Below are 20,292 nucleotides of genomic sequence, written 5' to 3' on the forward strand. Positions count from 1 at the left end.
AAATATACATAATATACTGAGCTTTATGCTGACTTCACTGTAGGCTCTGCAGTATAACTTATACTGTGGAGCTTGCAGCGTGGGTTGACAGCTGGCTCCCTGGGAGCAGGACCCCTAGCCTGCTCCCAGATAGTGGGCTTTACTGTGGATTCCACGGTATAAATGTTATAATGTAGAACCTGCAACGTAGCTTCCCTGTGAGTGAGGCTGGTGGGACTGCTGGCCCTGCTTCCGGGGAGCTGTCAAGTAACTAACTGAAAACGATAAGCTAGTGCTTACCAGTTAACCATTTAAACCAGGGGTGGGCAAAAGGGCCACCGCAGACTCGTTCTGGCCCACCAAGTGGGTGGATCTGGCCTGCAGAGGCCCTGCCACTCCCCAGGCCTGAATTGGCCTGGGGCAGGGCAGCGCGTGAAACCTCCTCAGCTCTGCTGCTACCCTGTGAGCAGCAGGCCGCGCTTAAAAGCACCACGTTCTGCTGGCAGGGTGAGAGAGGCTTTTAGATGGGGGGGGTCCCCTCTGCTGCTGAGCTGTGCTGCCCTGGGAGAAGGCGAGTCCGGGGGAGGAGAGTCCTGGCCAGACAGATCGGCAGCATGGGGAAAGGGGCACAGCTGCTGGCGGGCTTTGCACGCAGGGAGGGCAACCCCACAAAGCCCTGCATCGCAACAGGCACAAATCCCTGCATCTGACTACAGGGTGATCCTCTGCCCTGGTTGTCCCGATTCATAAGGAAGGCTATGCCTCCGGTGCTGCTGCCCTTCCTCCACTCTTCTACCCCCACCTCCCCCACACACAGGGGCTCCCTGGAGAACAAGTCACCCTGGAGTGTGGGGTGTTTGTAAAGCACATTTGTGTCTGTGCGGGGGTGATGCAAATCTAGGCAAGGAGCAAGACTGAGGATGTCCCACCCTGTATATGTGCAGCCCCTTCCCTTCTGGATGTTCCCTCTTGCTGGGATCCTAGGTCTGCACAAATCAGACGCAAAAGACCTTAGGTCCTCTAGTGCAGTTTTATCCTCCCCAGGCTGTGCTCAGCACAGGCTTGATTGACCCCCCTTTGCTTGATACATTCCAAAGACTGGGGGAACCACTATACCCAGGGATCTTCCTGTTTTCCAAAGGGATGGTCCCATGTTCCTTGCGGGCTGCTTGGTTCTTGTGGGTTGTTCTTTTTAACATTCTTGGTTGAGCAATGAGTGTGTCTGGGACTGCCATGACACACCTCAGTCCTGTTTGGACATGTTCCTCCTTACCATGTAAGCTAATGTTCACTGAGCTAAATGTGTGTCATATCAGCAGTTTTCTAAGAACATTTGGTTCTGTGGCAGCATAAAGAACTAACAAGGTTACAGGAGAGATGCACCAGAAAAGCTGCCATTAATCAGAGAATCCCTTAGCCTAGGCAAGAGGCTGATGGGATATAAGTGGGTGTGAGAGGGAGCGGGGGGGGGGGGGGAGTAGTAAGTGGCTTATGGCACAGAACAAAGGCACTGAAGATTTAATAAGATGCAAGAGTCAGTGGCATTTGAAAGACCAGTGATGATGAACAGATCGATGTAGGTCCGCTGGTCACCTCCCTGATGGGATTCATTTTCTCAAGTCCCTATACCCCACTTCTCCTGCTGTTGTTGCTAGTGTATTCACTCTCTCCCTTGTTGGGACCTTACACAACAACCAGACATATAATATGGAGTTGGATGGCTGGTTCTGGGTATGTTTTCAAGCTGTCCAGTGCCATAGCAGAAAGCTGCCTGGAAAGGGAGGGTGACGTAGCAGAGATAAGAAAGCAGTGTCATTAGTGCAAGTGCCTAGAGCAAGGGGGGAAACTAAAGGGCCTCCACGAGCTGGATCCGGCCCACCAAGAGGGTGGATCTGGCCTGCGGAGGCCCTGCTGCTCTCCTGCCCCCAGCCCCAATTGGCCTGCAGGTGGGGGAGTGCGTAAAGCCTTCCCCTACCCTGCCAGCAGCTTGTGGCACTTTTAAGTGCCATGTGCTGCTCGCAGGGTAGAAGCAGAGCAGAGGAGGCTTTGTGCACACCCTGCCCCCAGGCCCTAATTGGCCTAGGGGCAGAGGGGCGCGAGAAGTCTCCCATGCCAGGGGCATGGGTACCTAGGGAGAACATGGGGGGGGGGGGGCAAAGGCACTCCCTCACCCCCAGACTAATCATTGTCTGGGGGTGGGGAATCTGGAAGTATCTTGGCTCCACCCCTTCTGCTTGATGCCCCACTCCTTCCTGTGCAACCTGGGCCACTTGAAAAATTTCCAGAGTGGCCCCTGGTGAAAAATTGTGTGGCCCCCCCATTTAAACAATTACTTTTAATTAGGGGTGTAAAAGTGTAAGGAAGCTAGTAGGTGTCTATCATATCAGGAAGTTTAATAATAGACTACTTTACCTAAGAAGATAAAGTTTAGCATTTTCCACTTTGCTATGGTTACTTTACAGCAGGGCTATTCAACTTTGGAAGCCCTGGGGGTCACAATGATACAGCACATGCCGAGGGCCACAACTTACATGTGCGGGCATGAATACAAAGATTAAGGCAAGACTACACAACATGCAGGCCCCATTTAAATCAGTTCTGCTGATACTAATAAAATGCAATATTTACCTGATTTCCACCCATATGACAGACCTTTTAATGAGCAATGACAGTCCAGGAATTTAACTACTAAAATGCATATCAACAGAAGGCCATTATATTGACTACATTTTTTGTTTTGGTTCCCACCCTCTGGGTCATGCGTTGAGCCCTGTGTAAATCCAAACCTCACCACGGGTCGCGAACAAACAGGCCGCATGTTGAGCAGCCCTGCTTTACAGCCACAGTCAGTTCAGAGATCAAATCTTACTGTATCACTACTCACCTTCTCTGGAGAATCTAGATTTAAAAGGCAATTTTAAAAACTAGGTGGAGGAAGCTATTATAAACATGGTTATACAAAGAAAGCTGTTGCATAACAAATCATATGTTAATATGTCTTGACAAAGTTGAAAAACTGATAATGAAATTTCAGCTAGACAAATGTGCTTTTTCATAAATCTTCTGTTGGCAAATGTTATCAAATACTGGGAAATATTCTGCAATATAAAATTGGTAGTTCAGAGAGAGAAGACCACAATTCAGAATAAATCCATTTTTCCTTTGCTGAATCCAGTCTCAGAGCTATGGGCTTAGTGTCCCCACTAGCCAACCTGTGGGACTGATTGTAGAAATGATGGGGCCAGCATTTCACCCATTGTTACCTAGGAATGATGCAGGAAAGTTATTATTAAACCTATGAATCAACTTCCCCATCTGTACAATGGGAGGGGGAAGCAGGCATGTTGTGAGGATTAAATAGTTAAGGTTGAGGGATTATTGAAGGCAGTTCTTGAACTTCAGGTTCTTAACTTCACAGTCTTCATGTTACATTATTTGTTTGTGAGATTTCCTATACAGCCATAAACTCTGTCCCTTGGAGGTCAGCATTATAGTGATATGGCATGATACCTGTTTAAAGGTTGACGTTTATAAGTTCTCTAAAATTAACATGCTTAGTTAGATTTCTTTGAAATTTCTTGTCCCAGGATGATACCTAGTAAAGTTGGGGACCCACGCTTGGAGTAATTTTGAGTGTAAATCTGCAAAGAAGCCTTTGAAAAAAAAATTAATCCTTTTAAAAAAATGTTTCTAGCTGGGGGTTCTCCTTGTGAAGAATTAGAGATCAAACTACTGTAAATTAGCGACTATAACACACATCCATGTATAACACGCACTCATGTATTACCCGCAGTCTTTCTATTGTGCGTAAAAAAGAAAATAGATTACCCGTGGATGTATGTAACCCACAGAGACTTCTGCCACCTTCATAAAAGGTGGTCTTTGATGTGGTTGCCACTTGCCAGCTATAAAGATTGAAGATTACGACGTCACCCGATAATACTGGGTCTTGTTATACCGGTAATGAACCACAGCTGAGGCCTCTGATCAATAAGCACTATCCTATTACCAGTATAGAAGACCTACCAACCATAACGTTTTAAAACTTCTTCAGTTTATAACAAATATAGTCCAACAAAATATTTGTAAAGATGCCTAAGCGCAAATCATATACAGCCGATTTTAAATGATCTGTTGTTACATATGCAAAAGAAAATGGCAATAGAGCAGCAGGCAGAAAATTTTCCATTAATGAAAAGTCTGTTCACGAATGGAGAGAAGAAGAAGAAGCGGAGATTAAGAAATTACATTCTTGCAAAAGAGCATGCCGAGGAAAGAAAGCGAAGTGGCCAAATCTAGAAGAAAACATGGTGAAGTGGGTTGATGTAAAGCAGTTTGTCAGCCTGTCAGTGTATAGGCTACAGTCTTGTCCTGCTGATGTAAATACCCTACTACATAGACATAACTTCACTTCCATGACAGGCATCACATTTAAGTCAGGGTAGTCAGGGCCACATAGGCTGTATCTAGACTGGCAAGTTTTTCCGCAAAATCAGATGATTTTGTGGAAAAACTTGCCAGCTGTCTACACTGGCCGCTTGAATTTCCGCAAGAACACTGACGATCTCATGTAAGATTGTCAGTATTCTTGCGGAAATACTATGCTGCTCCCGTTTGGGCAAATGTCTTTTTCCGAAAGACTTTTGCGCAAAAGGGCCAGTGTAGACAGCACAGTAGTGTTTTCCTCAAAAAAGCCCCGATCACGAAAATGGCGATCGGGGCTTTTTTGTGGAAAACCGCGTCTAGATTGGCCACGGACGCTTTTCCACAAAAAGTGCTTTTGTGGAAAAGCATCCTGCCAATCTAGACGTGCTTTTCCGAATATGCTTTTAACGGAAAACTTTTCCATTAAAAGCATTTTCGGAAAATCATGCCAGTGTAGACGTAGCCATAGTGTCTGTGTAAACACTTCATTACTTAACATCACCTGTTGGCTGTCTTGTCAGTTCCACCAAAGTCATCTGTTGGATTCCATCTAAAGCTACTTAAGGGGTGAGAACGAAGTTGTGCATGCCCCTCTCCCTCTATCTTCTTTGAGCAGTGCCTGAATGAGCATGTACACTGGGCACTTGATGTTATAAAATTCAGGAGGTTCAGATCATGGCACGTAGACACATTTAGCTAACTCCCCAGAAAGAATACCACGCACCCTTATATGTGACACACAACACTACGATGTGTAACATATAACATCCATATTGATGCATGTCACAAATGTCATTCTGCACACGAATGGTGTACGGCAAAGGTGGGCTGAGAGGTTAAGAGTGTGGGAGGGTGCTCAGGGCTGGAGCAGAGTTTTTTGGGGTGAGGGTTGTGGGGTGGGGCCAGGGATGCAGGATTTGGGGTGCTTGGGCTCAGGGCTGAGGTGCAGGGGGCAGTGAGTACTCCAGATGAGGGTAGGAGCACTAGCATGGAGCTGGGGATAATGTTTGAATGGGGGGTGCAGGCTGTTCTGAGGAGAGAGGATGACTGCAACTTGGGGCTATGAAAGGGCCATGCCATGCCAGGGCTGGGTTGAGGCCCAGGGAGGTGATGTCAGAAGTAAACTAAGCATATCAATATTTTACAGCAGTGTAATTACTCAGAGTTCTATTTAAAGAAACCATTTTAATACCTTTCACAAAAAGAACACATAGGATATAAAAATAATTGATGAACTTTAATACCATTTTAGAACACACATTGAAATTAACCAGCTACGTCAGGATATATGATAAACTGATTTATACTCCCCCTCCAAAAAGGGGGAAAGCTAATAAAACTTTACAGGCTTACTCCTGTGCAAAGAATGTTCTTCAATAATTAAAAATATTGCACCACCAATGCGGAACTGATTTATCAAGTCAGACTTGGGCAATGTTACTGTGCAAATGCATTTGTACACATGGCATATATTCTTGCGGTAGTGCAAATAAATAAGAATAACTTTGAACAATGCTTTTTTATATTCAGATGATTTCTCAATGTAGGATGATGAATGAGAATTGCAGACACTGTTTTGGCATGTGTATGATCAATACCTCAGAGTTAAGTTTGCTCAACCTATGATCAAGATATCAGAGTTAAAGTTGCTCAGCTGTAACTCATCATATAATTTGTGTCCAAATTACTAAATCCTGTAAAATGCTGAGTGATTCCTTGAAGTGATCAGTGCTCTCATTTCCCATGGTCTTCAGTTGGGGTTCCCAGGTATCTGGTTTTTGTCTAGAAGCCCAGTCAGAAAGAAACCCTGGGGGCTCCAGTTGGCACTGCTGACCAGGATGTTAAAAGTCTGGGGAAGTGCAGTGGAAACCACAGACTAAGGCAGGCTCACTGCCTGCTTTAAATCCATGTGGCTCCAGCCCCTAGGCACGGAGGCATCACACACTGCCTCCACCCCAAGTGCCAGCATTGAAACTCTTGTTGACTGGGAACCACAACAAATAGGATCTGCAGGGGTGGTGCCTGCGGGTGCAAGGGCAGTGCATGGAGCCAACTTGTGCCTAAAGGTCACTTCCTGGGAGTTAAGGTAAGTGCCACAGGACCCTGAATGCCTAACCCTTTTCCACACCCCAAACTTCCTCCCAGACCCTGCACCACCTCACACACCTCAATCCCCTGTCCTAGCCCTGAGGCCCCTGGATCCCACATGCCTCATTCCCAGCTCCACCCCAGAATCCACCTCTCCAGCTGGAGCCCTTACCCACTGCTCTCCAACCTCCTGCCCCAGCCCAGACCTCTCTCCTGCACACTGAACTCCTCATTTCTGGCCCCACTTGGATCCCACACCTCTATTTGGAGCCCTCATTCTCCTGCATCCCTACCCTGTACCCTCAATGAGTCTCCTCTTGCACCCCAAATCCCTCATGCCTGTCCCCTCCACAGAGCCTGCACCTCCACCAGTTGAAGCCCTTATTCCTCCCCTACTCCAACTCTCTGCCCTAGCCTAGTGAAAGTGATTTAAGATGGGGGAGAGTGAGCAATAGAGTGTGAGGGATGAAGCGAAGGGAGTGGAGCCTTGCAGGATGGAGACCCAGTTGCATGGCTATATGCTGCACTGAAGGTTTGTAGGCAGAATACTCCTGGCTACATTGCTCTGGTAACTAGAGCTCTGCATTTGGGCTCAGCTTTACACCCCTTACTCATGTGAATAGTCCCAGCTGAATGCACTGTTAGACTCACATCATCCTTGGAAAATGGGGAAGTACATAACGGGCACAAGAAACAATGAGGTTCTTGTAGAGTTTCTCCACTGGCTCATGCCTATGTTGGAAGTGGGTGTACCTGCAACAACTGGATGGGAAGAAAGCCACCAGTTTCCAGTGCAATCTGCATGGAGGACTTGTGCTTCTATATTCTAGCTCTTCCCCTATCTGCAGATAGCTGCTTTCATTTTATCAAGGTGAGGTGCCAGGGATTCCTGTGTTCCCTGCAGGAGAGAGAATGAGAGCATGTAGGTGGGGAATCCTTGCAGTTTTGTTTGAAGTGCAGACAAAGCTGTTCTGCCTGTCAAAGACGCTGTGTCAGGGGAATGTTTCAAGTACACACACCCTTTTGAAGCCTCCCCCAGGCAGATATGTGTTCATTTACCTCCCTTGTCTATGCAGGGAACAAGTTGGGACGGGTTTTCTTGTATTTACTGTATATTTCACAGGAAGAAAAATGGTGCTTTCTGACTCTCCAATTACCTGTTTGTGTCACTTTTGCATGAGCTAGGATAGTGCACCCCAGAAGGTGAGGGAGCCAAGGCTGCTAGCACTGTCAGGTTCCTTCTGATAGCTTCTTGAAGATAGTTACCTAGCCATATGTGTTCTTCTGTAGGAAGGGGTTTGTAGAGATGGAGAATGATGCTGTGAAGGGGATAGTCTCCTACACCGTACTTGCCCCGTGTCTGCCCTTTCCAAGGAAGTAGAAGACTTGGGGTTTTTGCTTGGACTTCAGATAAGGGAAAGTTTAGTTTTCACTACACTGAGCAGTAAAAAGATTGTTGCCAAGATAGATCAATGTTGAATAAACAAGTTAGCAGGTTAATGAACATTTCATCACACCCAAAGGGAACACGTGAACACAGTGCTTTTTTTTATGTAAAGTTAAAAAAAAAAGTGCTGGTACTCCAGGGGAAAAGTTGTTGAGCTCTGACTGGAGGTGCAGGTACTGCGTCTGGAGGTACCGGTACTGCGTACCGGGCAGTACCATCACCAAAAAAGCACTGCGTGCACAGTTCCACGACATGAGCCATGCACAGCTGGGTGAATGTAAATGGTTAGTGAGAGTTGCAAACATTATGTAATGTCTTCTATGTTCCAAAACCCTGCTAACAAGGGTCAGAATCCTTGCTGTGCGTAGACTGTCTGCAGCAATGCTGTGACAGAGTTTTGTTCTTTACAAACAACTCTCATCTCAAACTTGACAAACTCGCTACACCAAACACATGTCTGTCTCGTAGGATACATTAAAAGTAACAGGTAAGATATTTGCAGGTTCATAATCATTGGGAAATGTAATATTGCAATCTGTGGATATTTGTATTTTAGGTAAGGCATGGGTATAACTTTAGGCAGTAAAATAATGAGCCTGCAAGTCTTAAGCCTGTGAGATAATAGCTTAGCTAAGCAAATCAAGGCCAAAAAAGGAGTTAACATAAGCTGCTATGTAGGAGTAATCCTAGATCGTAAGATATTGCAAAATAGAATGATGTAATAAATAATATGACTAAATTGCTATAGGATCCATAAGATGCCAATTGATAGCTTCAGCTATTTTAAGTTAGGAACATCAGCAGATGTTTGACCACAAAAATGCCAGGGTAACTCACTGAGGTATATGCTAATTAAGCTTGAAGCTGAAGGACTAGTAAGCTATGGGAGAAGGGCTCTCAAACATGAATTAGTAGGGTGAGGAAATAGAGATAAGGAAAAGGGGCTGAAATCTCTACTGAATATGCATTAGGCATAGTGGGCATTATCATAACATTATAAATGCTGTATCCTGGCCTGTGTGCCTTTGGAGATGCCAGGATGATGATCATAGGTGCCAACTTTCAAAAGTGCTGGGCGGGAGGTGCCTCCAATCCATCCCTTCCCTTAGACCCCACTTCCACCCTGCCTCTTCCTGCTATTGCCATGCCCTGCCTAGTTCTGCCCCCTCAGTACACTGCATCCTCACTCCTCCCTCTTCCCTTCAAAGCCTCAGGAATGCTGGGAAACAGCTGATCATGGTGGGTGAGAGGTGTGGAGAGCGAGGTGTTGATCTATTGGGCCCAGAGGCCAGTGTGAGGTTCTGGGGAGGGAGAGAAGGGGGGGGGGGCTGCCAGTGGGTGCCCACCAGTTTTTTCCCCATGGAGTACTCACAGAGTCTGCACCTATGATGATGATTATGGGTGGTGAGGATGATGACGTTTAATGCTTTGGGGTTTTTCGGCAAGATACGGTGTGAGCATATGGATGGTCAAACGTGGCATGCTTTGACCCTCTTCTATTATTTATCTGCTTTGCTAAGTTGCAGTGCTTACGATTTTGTTAATTGTGCTATGCTCATAAAGTGTTACATATTTAGGAAAGGCCTTGCATGTCAGGGTCTTTGTCTCTGCAATAGCTCTAATACTTCTGGGTCTGATCACAAGATAGGGTCTTGCCAAATCACAACATGTTAATTGGGATTTCTAATTGAGCAATATAATTAATGCACAGTTGATAGGCAACAACATTTAAGGTACAATGTATTTATACTGTAACTAAATATGCTTAATGGACCTTAGAATAAAAGTTAGCCATCAGGAGACAATATATCTTGGTGATGGCCCATTCAAGCAGGATTGAACGGATAAAATACCAGGCTCCGGTTATCTAGCCTAGCTCCCTCCCAGGACTATCAACTGACAATAGTCAAAACCAATTGTAAACAATTGAAACCACTTGGAGGTAAAAGAAGAACATTACAACAGATAGAGGTTTGCCCTGGATATGAATAAAGACAAAGGAATAATTCAAAGACCCTCTGTATCCTTTTAACTGAGGAGCCATCTTGAAGAGGAGAAGTGTTCTATCAGAGAATTGATCCTGATTCCTATGAATGTTTGGGGGTGGAACCTACATTATTAAATAAAGTTTAATAAGTGTAAATCTGAGTTCTCATTTGATTATTTTATTGTGTATTGTAATCATTTGTTTTCACCACTCTGTTGTTTGTAGTCAGCTCTCCATGCTTTCTTAAGTAAACCCACATTTGTTTCAATATAAATGCTCAGAAGTGCTATGTGATTTTTACCTGAGTGCTGATTTAAGATACATCTAGTAAACCGGGAGGGGTTGTAAATGCTTTGGAGGACAGGGTCAAAATGGCCTGGACAAACTAGAGAAATGGTCTGAGGTAAACAGGATGAAGTTTAATAAGGACAAATGCAAAGTGCTCCACTTATGAAGAAACAATCAGTTTCACACATACAGAATGGGAAGTGATTTTGTAGGAAGGAGTACTGCGGAACAGGATTTAGGGGTCATAGTAGACCACAAGTTAAACATGAGTCAACAGTGTGATGCTGTTGCAAAAAAAGCAAACATGATTCTGGGATGCATTAACAGGTGTGTTGCGAGCAAGACACGAGAAATCATTCTTCTGCTCTACTCTGCGTTGATTAGGCTTCAGTTGGAATATTGCGTCCAGTTCCAGGCACCACATTTCAAGAAAGATGTGGAGAAATTGAAGGAGGTCCAGAGAAGAGCAACAAAAATGATTAAAGGTCTAGAAAACATGACCTAGGCTATGGGGGAAGACCGAAAGAATTGGGCTTGTTTAGTTTAGAAAAGAGAAGACTGAGAGGGGGCTTGATAGCTGTTTTCAAGTATCTAAAAGGATGTTACAAGGAAAAGGATAGGACAAGAAGCAATGGACTTAAATTTCAGCATGGGAGGTTTAGGTTGAATATTAGAAAAAACATCCTGTCAGGGTGGTTAAACCTGAATAAATTGCCCAGGGAGGTTGTGGAATTTCCATCTCTGGAGATATTTAAGAGCAGGTTAGACAAACACCTGTCAGGGATGATCTAAATAGTGCTTGGTCCTACCATCAGGGCAGGGGACTGGACTCAATGACTGAGGTCCCTTCCAGTTCTAGGATTCTGTGAACTGAGGCACCAAGGGCACCATTTAGGGGAGTCTAAGGGGTCTGTAACCCCTCCTGAAGTTTGAATTCCTAAGGTCTTCTTAAATATATGCCCTAACTGCAGAGGCAGCTCTTAACTGAAACAGAGCTTGTGCTGTTACCAGCTTTGCCTTTGAGGCAGGAAATTTGTTTATAAGCAGAGGGTGGCAGGGTGATTAAGATAACAAAAGGTTTGTCCTTTGGGTAATAGAAGGGTCATTAGATGATCATGCAAACACTGCCCCGTACTCCACTTTCAAGATAAGGGGGAAAAAAGGAGTTCTGAATAAATAGGGGTGTGTTCCAAGAGTCAAGGTGGGCCCCAGGGGAAGGTATTTGGGGGTCCAGCTCTGCACCCCTGGAAGGAGCAGAAGTGGTAGGGCTAAGGGCAGTCGACTAGTCCTCCACATCCCCAGTGGCAATCTAAAAAGCTAACAGAACATTGTGAATCATTAGGAAAGGAATAGATAGGACAGAAAATATCATATTGTCTCTATATAAAGTCATGGTATGCCTACATCTTGAATACTACCTGCATATATGGTTGCCCTATCTAAAAAAGATATATTGGCTATGGAAAAAGCACAGAAAAGGCAACAGAAATGATTAGGGGGTAAGGAACAGCTTCCATATGAGGAGAGATTAAAAAGATTAGGACTTTCCATCTTGGAAAAGAAATAACTAACGGGTGGGGCAATATGTTAGAGGTCTAGAAAATCATGAATGGTGTGGGGAAAAAACTGAATAAGATAATGTTTACTCCACTAACATAAGACAAGGTCACCCTATGAAATTTATAAGCACATTTATAATAAACAAAATAAATTATTCCTTCAGGGGATGGATCACTTGATGATTGACTCTTCTATTCATTCCTTCTGGAGCATCTGGCATTGGCCAATGTCAGAAGACTGGATACTGGGCTAGGTGGACTATTGGTCTGACCCAGTATGACCATTCTGATGTTCTTATATGAAGCCCAAATGTATCTGGCCCCTCTGTAACCCTCTAGACCCACTCTTTTCCAGAGCTGAGACAGAGCCCAGGAGTCTTGACAGTCACTTGCTCTCTCCCTGTAGAGTTTGTATCAAATTAAGAATATACATTAAAATGTTAAGCCTAACCAGTGTTCTTTAGTGACTTGCCACAAGATGTCAGAATATGTTAGTATTAAAGCTTGAGTGGATCTAATATTTATTTAATTTTATTTTATATAGGAATTAGATACAGGGCTCCTGTTATCTAATTACTAAGGAATCTGCCAAAAAAATCTAGAGTTTTCAAGTGCCTTAGTAGCTCCCAGAAAGAGGTGATGTGTGTGGGGAGGGGGGGGGAGGGGAGGAGGGGCAAGATGGGGTTGATACCCTCCAATTTGCTGCTTGACTTGTAATGAGCATTGTGACGGCGCGTTGGGGGTCCCCCGTCTCCTGCACCCCGAAATGGCACAAACGGACTCCACCAGCCAGTGGAATTGAGGGTGGTTTATTGCCTCTCCAGGATACAGCACAGCACAAATGGAATCTGGTCACAGAGCTGGGCTAGGATGCCTCAGGCCCCCTTGAGATGGGGGAGACTGGGCCCCTAAACTCCAGTCCCTTTCCCTAGGCTGTCTCCTCCATGCTTCCAGCCAGCAACTCACTAACCCTCTTCTAGCCCTGCCCCCCAGCCAGGGCAGCATCCACCTTCCTTTGTTCCTCTCCATGGGGGGTGTCTGGCCATACTCGTTTGCATAGTGACTCATCCTGTTTTGCTGGGTCGTGGTACCCACGGCAGCCAGTGGGGGTTACCCCAGAGCCAGCAGCATAGAAACCAGCCAGGTACCCCCATTACGTCACAAGCATGCTCAGTAGCACTGCTGTCCTCTGTCTGCCCCGCTAATGCCCTCACTGCCCCCCTATGCAGTATGCACAGGTCACCCCCCCCAACACACACCAAAATCTGAAATGGCACCCCTATGAGGCACACTGCTCCTTAGGGAGAAGATTATCTGGGATTTCTATCAGTAACCAGTGTAACGAACAGGCTATGACAGGGAGCAATTCAAAGGGACTTGGGGACTGATGTGCACTGCACCTATACCTGCAAGTCAAAGACTGAGATAGCATAGTTCAAAGGAGAATGCTTGTGGCGGACAGGTGGGTGGTGTTAACTCCTTAAACACACAGTGACCACAAGCAAGATACCCTCGCACTAGAAGCATAGAGGAAAAAGGTGGCTCAATATTCTGGTGCCCTAAGAACTGTCACAAATGTTCACTTTAACTGTCAAAGCAATTTTCTCTTCCCCTGGCAGCCCAGGAAGGAATGCTATCTTATATTCTATAGTGGATTCTGTCCAAGCCTCATAACTAGCCTTTTAATAGTAACAGCTTCTAGGCTTTAGCCTCAATCACCAGATTACACCTGTGAAAAAGGATTTAAAATGTGATTATTATTTGTATTACAGCAAAGCCTACAGGCCCCAACTGAGATCAAGGCTCCATAGGGCTGGGTGCTGTCCAAACACACAGAGCTAATCCCTACTCCAAAGGCGGGGGACAAAGTGCTGTTGGGTAACTGAGCCTCAGAGAGATGAAATGACTTGTCTGAGGTCAGACAGGAGGTCTGTGGAGCCAGGAACTGAATGGTTCTCTTTTATTGATACTGTTTTTTTAATGAAAGAAACCTTCATATATACACTAAATAAAAATTGCATATATTTTTCACAACATATAACAACTAGCATCTCTGCTCTTAAAATTGTATTTTATTGTTTATCTGTGACTTGAATGGCTTGGTCTTTGATATTAGAAAACTTAATGATTGACTAGTGTTTTTCTTCTAATATCTTCATCAAACATTGATTCTTCTCTACATAAATAAGATCAGACCTGTAGCAATATCCTATTGTTTTGGGATAGAAAAGACTAATGAATTGTAATGCAAATATCTTTCAGTCAAACTTAGTGAAACTGGAGAAGAAAAAAGTTTAAATGTACATGATGTGTGGTCATTCAAACAGGAAAAGAAAAAAATGAGGAATTTGGTATTGTAAAGTTTAACTTGGGCTGTATGATAGGGAGAACTGCACTGTATTACTGTAGGTTGGCACAGGAGGTGAATAGCATGCTATTTCACTAAGGTAGCATAGTAATGGATGCATCATATATACATAGAGAGGATGAAGTCTTCCTTATTGTACAGTGGGAAAGAGGACTAGTCAGAGAACATTGGGCCTAGTGGAGTACCCATGGCATTATCACCCTGAAGTGCTGCAAGAGCATTCACATGTCAATACAGGCAGTCCCCGGGTTACGTACAAGATAGGGACTGTAGGTTTGTTCTTAAGTTGAATTTGTATGTAAGTCGGAACTGGTACATATTGTAGGGGAAACTCTAGCCAAACATTTCTCCAGAGCTCAGTTTTATTCTCCCACACTTCACTTCCCTCAGTCCTTTATTCTCAAGCTGAGGTGTCTGCTGAGAAAAGCCGCTCCGCGTCTCCCTAGTCTGCTGGGGGGGGCTCTAGCTTCGCGTCTCCCTGGTCTGCTGGGGGGGCTCTAGCTTCGCGTCTCCCTCGTCTGCTGGGGGGAAGCAGTTAGTGCGGGGTTGCCTCACCCCGTTTGTAAGTAGGGATCTGATGTAAGTCGGATCCATGTAACCCGGGGACTGCCTGTATTTCCAATCTCACATTCTTTTCACATTTCATTTTCCCCTGCTGTTCCTTCTCACTGTACCGTGATCTCCTTTTGCCTCTCCTATGATGAAACCTTTGGCTTCCAAAAAATGATTCACTAGCAGCCTTCAAACAGTATACTGTACCTAGTTTCCAACATCCTTCCCCCAACCCCTCAGTCTCTTTTTCTTGTGATTGGATTTGAAATCAGTGATTTCTATGGGTGTGAAATCTCAAGTCTCTCCTACTTCCTATAAATCCCACAACATTTCTTTTCTTTCCCCTGAGTGCAGGGAGTTGACAGGTGAGGCTGCATTCTGATCACTCCCCTCCCCTGCCCAGGGCTGATTAGATAATTTACTTCAATTACCTCAATCAGATGGAGGAGAGGTGCTGGGCGAATTAAAGATCCCATCAGTTTAACTGTTAAGAAGGGCACTACAAGTGGGAGAACAGAGGAACGTGAGTATACAGAGATTTCAGCGGAAGGGAACCTCTTTCCTCTCAGGCCCTGGGGACATTGTAAATATTGGTGCAGAGGACTGGAAGTGTCTGTGGAGGGAACCTAAATAAATAGCATGGTGTGGCTGACTAGTGGAGACTGGGAAGGTTTCTGTAGTGCAAAAAGGCAGAAATAGGCCTTGTCCCTGCTCCTGAGGGGATTTGGTAGCCTCAGAAGGCTGATTGGGATAATTGAAGTTAATTAATCTGATGTGAGTCAGAAACTGGTGAGCTAAAGAGCCAATTAGCCTATCAGCTGAAGACTGATAAGAAGGGCACAAGAAGGAAGCTCGGACAGCAGGGAAATAGAGCTAGCTGAATAAAGAGAAAGAAACTGCTCTCTCTCTCTCAGGTCCTGGGGAAATGCAGTAAGACCGTTGTAAGTAGCATGTTGCACAGGAGTATAAGTAAGGTAGGGGACCCCAATAAACAGCATGGTGTGGCTATACAACCAGAGGAATCTGAGCAAGTTTGTGGAGTAAGTAGGCAGGAGTAAATAGTGCCTGCCATTCCTGCCCACATATCAATCTTCTTTTCTATTCTATAGTGACATCTGGAGTATGGTGTCCAGTTTTGGGCCCCTCCACTACAGAAAGGATGCGGACAAATTGGAAAAAGTCCAGCAGAGGGCAACAGGAATGATTAGTTGACTACATGACTTATGAGAAGCTGAGAGAACTGGGCTTATTTAATTTATAGAAGAGAAGGGGGGGGGGGGGGGGGATTTGATAGCAGCCTTCAACTACCTGGAGGGACAGGAGTTCCCAAGAGGATGAAGAGAGGCTGTTTTCAGTGATTGCTGAACAAGGACGATTGGTCTCAATTTGCAGGGGGGGAGGGCTAGGTTGGATATTAGGAAAACTCTTTCATTAGGAGGGTGGTGAAGCACTGGAATGTGTTACCTGGGAATGTGGTGGAATTTCCATCCTTAGAGGCTTTTAAGGCCAGATCTGACACAGCCCTGGCTGGGCTGATTTATCATTCATGTTTTTCTGATTAAATTCTTCCTCCCAGCTGATTTCTTTAACAATTGTAGTTTTGTGAAGCTGGTCCTTTTAAAGCATCAACTATATATATTATGGGATTGGGTTTTATTCTGCTTGCCCATAACTGTAATCATGTCGTGATCATTTGTACAGAAGCTATATTTTAGTCTCTATTTATAAAGATGGTATCTAATATACAATTTTCCCTTGTTGGTTGAAAAACTTAATTTAGACATGCCAACAACGGGTTAGTATTGGCAGCATGAGACCTCAGGCATGTCACTGAACTTGATGTCCCTCATGATGACACTGCTTTTTCCTGCATTAATGAAAGTTCACAAAGAGCTGGTTATTTTGATCCATGGTGTGATTTTTTTTTTAAGTCTGTAGCAGACACCCCCCCTTGTCTTATTTTAATCTGTTAAGATAGTGAGCCATAAGCATTTAAGATCATTTTCTTCCAACAGCATTAAGTTCTTGACCAATATATAGAATTCTGTTTCTTGTAACTCCAATCTCTGCTAAGCCCTACACAGCCCTCTGGTGTGCACATGTAGGAAGTTCCTGTAAGTGGTGACGATTCAAATCTTAACTAACCTAAAAGTGTTTAGCAAATCCCATTGTTAAAACGTTGCTTTCATATTTCCTTCCCCTCTCCCCTAGTTTTTTCCATTTATCTACATAGACTGCATATCAGCTTAAGGCTCCCTGTAAATTTAAAAATGGAAATTTAACATAAGGGAAAAACTCTGCTTCCTCACCATTTAGGAGGGTGTTTATAGCTTGCTCCTGTTGATTAGGCACACACCTTTGCTTGTGTGATTTAGTCCTGTTGGTATCAAAAGTTGTTGATGAGGTTTCAATGGGCCCTTCAATTTGAGCAGGGACTTTATTTCCTTATTTGTCTGTGAAGAGCCTACAACACTTTGTGCTACAACTCTTAATGAATGTCTATAGTCCTCTTCTGTAGGAGGACACAGACTAGTTATTACTATCATACTGACCTCTGAGAGAAGAAAATACAGTGTACACAATTTATACCATAGTTCTGTCCGTAACACACATGCCTAAACATACAAAGACTTCATTTAGATATAGCTTCTCTGTAGTGGACTGGCAAAACTTTCTAATTGCACCATCACATTATCAGTGGTGGAGTTGGTACATAAAAATGTTTCTGGGAAGAGAGGAATGCATTTTCCAGTATTTTCCATTAGACTAGTCCCCATTTACCATCATACTTTTCAATGATACCTTTATTAGCAGGTGAAAGTCAAGACATAGGATAACAGAAAGCTAGTACAGTAGAAAGGTTGAGTCCTTTAAAGAGTAGAAAAAGGAATCCTCCTGCCTGTACTTTCTTTTTAGGTACTTATTAGAAATCTGAAAGAGGCAATGTATTCGATACCTACTATGTGTCCCCATCAGGCTCAGCACTTATTTAATCAAATAAGAGCTAAAATTGATTTAAGGCACCAGAGGAACAAAGTCGCATACAGAAAAAGAACTTGCAGACCCCACTCCCCAGCTAAACTAAAGAAGATATTTTCCCCTCTATTTATACAGGAGTTATCAAAAAAGCAACAAATGTTCCTTACAGAAGTGAATGCAGGATAAGAGGTCCTGTTAAGGAAAAATGAGGGGATGGTTTTGAGCAAGACAGCTATGTAATAGTCCTTTCCTCTAGCCTGAACTCACACAACTGTGCTTTCTTCCCACTGAATCTTTGAGGCCTAGTGAACTATTCTGTAATTCACTTCAATGGTAACATCTTTGAAAGGTCACAAATAGCAGAAAGCTGTATGAAATTGGCAGCCTCTGCTCAGAAACAGCAGGGGAATTTCATGCTGAGATAGAGGGGTAGTGTAGAACACTGCAAAGAAGCATGTGTAGAACTTGCATGTGTTATTTCAGTGCTAGTGTGTTCTCATATGCAAGGGTTAGAATTCAGAATTGACATGCAAACAAACTGTCAGTACAAAACCTAACATTAAATACTGCTGAGTGTTGCTAGCAGTTGTCATGTAATATGCTCTGCTGCAGCAAAGGCTTATAATCTGAAGCAATATCCACCATATGGCTGCTTCAGTAGTTATGCCACACCATAAGGAATGTGAGGTTCTCCTCTGTCAATTTTCTAAATTTAACTTAAACCTGGTGTCCCTTTAGAAAAGAGCTTGCCCTATATAGCACATTTTAGACAAACTGAGACTACAGACATGTTGACTCATATGTGGGTGTAACTTTTTCCAGATCATAAGATTATCTTGTTTCCAGACTGAGATGGGCCCAAACCATAACTTGGGATATGATTCCTTCCAAATTTTGGAGAAGTTTGATTTTTTGTAACTAAAGTTTGTGGCTTGATCCCACTGTTAAATTCTAAGTTCTGCTTGAATAGTTGCTCTAGCATTGGGCATCTAGTTTCTGTACTTGGAAACACTGGATTTCCTCTTTCTGTGCCTGGAACATAGGAACTGCTATAGCAGACCAGATCAGTGACCTATTTAGATCAGTATCTCATCTGAAGTAGCTAGTGCCTGAAGCTTTGGGAATAATGCAAAAAACCAGGTAGTAGATGATCATTCCATATTTATTCAAGTGATAAACTTAAAAAAATAATGAAGAGTCTAGCAGCACCTTAAAGACTAACAAAACATGTACATCAGAGGCAGGCAAAAGGGCCTCCATGGGCTGGATCCAGCCCTCCAAGCCAGTTGATCTGGCCTGTGGAGGCCCTGCCATTCTCCCTCTGCCCCCAGGCCAATCAGAGCCTTGAGGCGGGGGAGAAGTGTGCAAAGTCTCCTCCCATATTGCCCCTGCCCTGCCAACAGCATATCATGCTTCTAAGTGCTGTACACTCCTTGCAGGGCAGGGGCAGGATTCAAGGAGACTCCACGCACACCTTCCACCCCCAGGCCAATCAGAGCTTGGGGGCAGAGAGAGTACATGAAGTCTCCTCCTGCCCTGCAAGGGGCTCAGCACTTAGTCAACCACCAGTGGCTGCTCCTGATTGACTTGAGGGGCAGCAGGAGGGAGCATGTGAAGTCTCCTTTCACTGTCAGGGGCATGGGTACCTAGAGAGAACAGCCAGCTGTTCAGAACAACTGGCGGTTGTCTGGGGGGGGGGGGGGGGGGGGAAGAGGAGAGGTAAAGGCTTTGCACACACTCCCAAGCCCCAGGCCAATCAGGGTCCGTGGATGGGGAACCACTGAAGTGTCCTGGCCCCATCCCTTCCAGGGCAGCCTGGGAAGTTATTGCCCACCTTGATGTAGATGGTATGAGCTTTCGTGGGTACAACCCTCATACCACCATCTACATGTTTTGTTATACTTTAAGGAACTGCTAGACCATAGGCTGTGTCTACATTGGCAAGATCTTGCCACCTGTCTACACTGGCCGCGAGTATTTGCGCAAGAACACTGACGTTCTACTGTATGAAATCAGTGCTTCTTGCACAAATACTCTGACGCTCCCGCTCAGGGATAAGTCCTCTTGCGCAAGTGTTCTTGCGCAAGAGGCCAGTGTAGACATGTAACATCAATTTCTTGCGCAAGAAAGCCCTGATGGCTAAAATAGCCATCGGAGCTTTCTTGCGCAAGAGCATTTCTACGTTGGCACGGATGCTTTTGCGCAAAAGCAAATCTTTTGCACAAAGGCACATGCCAGTATAGACGCTCTCTTACTCAAATACTCTAACAAAAACTATTGCGTTTAGAGTGTTTCTGCTAAATCTTGCCAGTCTAGATGTAGCCTATTTGTTTAAGTTTTTCCAATTACAGCCTAACTCGGCTACCCCTCTGAAGCTTTTGTACATCTAGGTATTGCTTACATTCTTTCTGCTTGGATTTCCATATGCAAAGAGTCTATTGTTTGGGCTTCTCCATTAAAAAATCTTCCAGTGGATTCTATGGGATCATTTAGTCCCATTCCAAATCTGACCTAATCTGTCAGAGTGTAAGCACCTGCTCTAAATACAAATGTGTTTCTTTAGCCTCTTGGTAGACTTCCAGTGGCATAGCTAGCTTTGAAAACATGGAAAACGTGCTTA

At 44.4% G+C, this 20,292-nt stretch overlaps 1 long non-coding RNA gene across 2 annotated transcripts in view; it reads left to right on the plus strand.

The window, feature by feature from the left end:
- Positions 1-4,737: 4,737 nt before the first annotated feature.
- Positions 4,738-20,292, plus strand: part of LOC142829114 (uncharacterized) — a 166,422-nt gene continuing 150,867 nt past the window's right edge. Inside the window, exon 1 of one of the 2 annotated variants that reach the window (XR_012903402.2) lies at positions 4,738-6,490. This is a non-coding gene — a long non-coding RNA (uncharacterized LOC142829114). Of the gene's footprint in view, positions 6,491-15,550; positions 15,635-20,292 lie in introns of those variants that run through there. The other variant, XR_012903401.2, reaches the window with a different exon arrangement.

The sequence above is a fragment of the Pelodiscus sinensis genome, chromosome 5 (assembly GCF_052426305.1).
Source record: "Pelodiscus sinensis isolate ZL-2025 chromosome 5, ASM5242630v1, whole genome shotgun sequence".
Classification (NCBI taxonomy): domain Eukaryota; kingdom Metazoa; phylum Chordata; order Testudines; family Trionychidae; genus Pelodiscus; species Pelodiscus sinensis.